Genomic DNA, 3,036 nt, shown 5'->3' with positions numbered 1-3,036 from the left:
TAATCACGCAAATCCATAAAAACTGATAAATATACGATATTGGCTCTTAAAAGGCGATTTAGCATAAAATTAAGCATGTTCATACATTTTACAATGCTGCATTTTATTTATGATTGTCATATTTTAATTTTATGTAATTTTTGAATTATGTAATTTTACTTAGTATGGCCTTAGTTTTAATTGGTATTGCCCGAAATGTATGGGAATATCGATTCGGTTGTAATTATTGTGATCTCGTATCACCGTTTTGTAATTTAATAGATTTATTTTTATTACAAATGTATAATAGGAAATTATGTAATTTTATTTATTATTTGTAATTTCCCGGAGTTTCCATGAAGACGGTGTTACCTCGAGATGCGTGCCAAGACCGAAGTTCAAGGGACCAAAGGAGTTGGTTTCCGAATTTGTAATAGTTTATTAGATTTACTATTTTAGGAAGGCCATACTAGGATTTTATTTTTATGCTTTGCATTTTATTTATATGTAGCATGCATCGCTAAATCGCCATAACTAAACATGCATTTTAAATCGAGTTTATCGACCGTGTCAATTACAATTATCGTAGTTCACCGCTTTAGTTCACTTAAAATGTGATAGATAATAAATTGACATGACCTCTCGCTAAATAAACAATTGAGACTTAGCCTTACCAAAAATTAGAAACCATGAAAACCTATTTCGTGAGGGAGTGCGCTCGGCCACACCGGGGTACAAACCTTGTTACGTAGGGGAAGTGGGTGATAAATGTCTATCCACCGAATTCATATTGATGAGGGTTGTATCGCCAAAGCGTACCCAAGTTAATGTGAATTTGGATCATGGACACATTTATTCGAAATTTGGGTTGAACTCAACAAAAGTATTCTCGACCATAGCCGGATGTGTTTTGGGCTAAAGATAAATATTAATGTAATTTTATCGACCAAGAGTTCTAAAAGTAGAATCGATTAAAGAGTTAATACACCGAGTTATATTGATAAGGGATGAATCGGCTACACCGTGCCCAAGTTAATATGAATTTGGATCTTGGAATCATTTATCATAGTTGGGTAGAGGTCACTATGTAAATGCTTTACTTGTTAAATTATTTACAAGTATTATTATAACGATAAATATTTTTGTTTTCATTATTCCGTTAATCATATTGTTCTAATTCTTTACCTCAAATTATATACGATATCATTTCGATTTTAGTTCAAATCTCCATTAAAACATCGTAACTAAAGACAAAATTTGAATTTTCTTCTAAAAACCTCGTGTTATCCATTGTAAGGATCTCTTGTGAAGAGTATAGATAAAAGTTATTCGTGATCAAAAGGGTTTTTGATTCTTGACTAACATATCTACTTACAATGAATTGTTTCTCATATGCTTAATTGAGTTAAGTACTTTGAAACGTTACATCATTTTGGTAACTAGATTTGTTGGAAATCAAAATTGACCAAAATACATAACCACTTCAATGAAAGTTTTAAGACTAAACAAATGAATTGAAGAGTAGTCTTCATGAAATTCAATTTTGCTTCTCTAAGCAAAGACTCATTGAAATGAGTGGGAGCATTCTCTTAACCGTTAAGAAAAGGACGAGGTTCAAAGAAGTAAAATTAGAATGGAATTGATACAAGGTAATGTTAAAAGTAAAGTTATTGAGAATAACGATACTAAACCTATCAATCACGACCAATAAAGTTTCCATTGTCTTAATTGTTGGACGCTAGAAAGGAAACTACCCCAAATTATTGAAGAATCGCAAGTTAGTTGTCGGACATCTAATGGGACCTTCTTCTTTAAATGTTTATTCGATTAACATAAATTTTTCTAGTACTACTTCGTCAATATTAGAAACCGGTGGTGGTTTTCATCATTGTATTTGATACATAGGACGATTAGAATATGACGACTAGCAACAATGATGTCGAGAGATAGAGTCATTGTGTACTCAATCTAGTTTTGGGTTTATATTTATACCTTAATTATGACTATTAAGTGAATAAACTCTAAATAAGAATATAAACTTGTTAAGATTCAAAAGAGGTTTCACTTTTGTGACCCTATACACCATGATTTGATGTATGGCTAGCCCATTATCAAGGTGATTATATTCTAAACCAAACTAGAATAATATATCATGTAGATGATGCAAGACTCAAATTGGTAACCCAAGATTAAACCTTAAATTCTGGAACGATGAACGCAAAGAGTTATCGAGTACTCTTGGAACTATTAGATTGTTAATCTTAAGGTATATGCGTATCTTATATTCAAAGCAAAATGTCTCGTGCTTTTTGGTTGAAAAGGAGATCGAGGTTGTAAATCATTGATCAGAATAGGTTGATCATTTTCTTTTACCAACGATTTAAGTTGACACTAATGTGTTCACTTAATAAGGTAAATAGAGAAATCTTTGAAGAAGTTCAAAGAGTTCAAGAAATTACGATTTAGTCGTGATGGGATTATCAAAGTGAAGACTTTGATATAAGCCAAAGGAAATGTGATAAAGTATCACAAATTAATCTCTCTTAGCACGCATTATGGGATAATGTGTGGTTGGATAAAGAAATCAAACGCTATTCGATATGGTTTGGACCTTAATCAAGTTACTTTGAGTTACTTGATCCTTTTGGGGATTTTAGCATATTGTCTAAATATTTTTCCATTAAATCTAAAACGATTCATATGAGATATGAAATGGTATGGTACTATGCTTGTAAGTTTTCACAAGAAACAAATGCTCATTTTTCCTTACAATAATCACGAGTACAACGGGTTCGTGGCTCGTGAACCTGTCTTTCTAGAATATAAGTTTATTTCTAGAAGACAGAGTGGGAGAAAATATTCAAGAGCCACAAAAGAATTGTGTCAAAAATTGTATGTCGCAAGAAACTGGTCTTTCTTGGCTACATGACGTTGTTTCTTCGAAACCTAGGAGGTTGAATTCATCACTTGTTGAAGATGATGAATTCGTGTTACTTTTAGAAAGCAAAGAGCTTGCAACTTACAAAGAAATTGTTTGATTCAAGTTACTTCTGGAAA

Source organism: Silene latifolia, chromosome X (assembly GCF_048544455.1).
Source record: "Silene latifolia isolate original U9 population chromosome X, ASM4854445v1, whole genome shotgun sequence".
NCBI classification, from domain to species: Eukaryota; Viridiplantae; Streptophyta; class Magnoliopsida; order Caryophyllales; family Caryophyllaceae; genus Silene; species Silene latifolia.
This window is presented reverse-complemented; position numbering follows the sequence as displayed.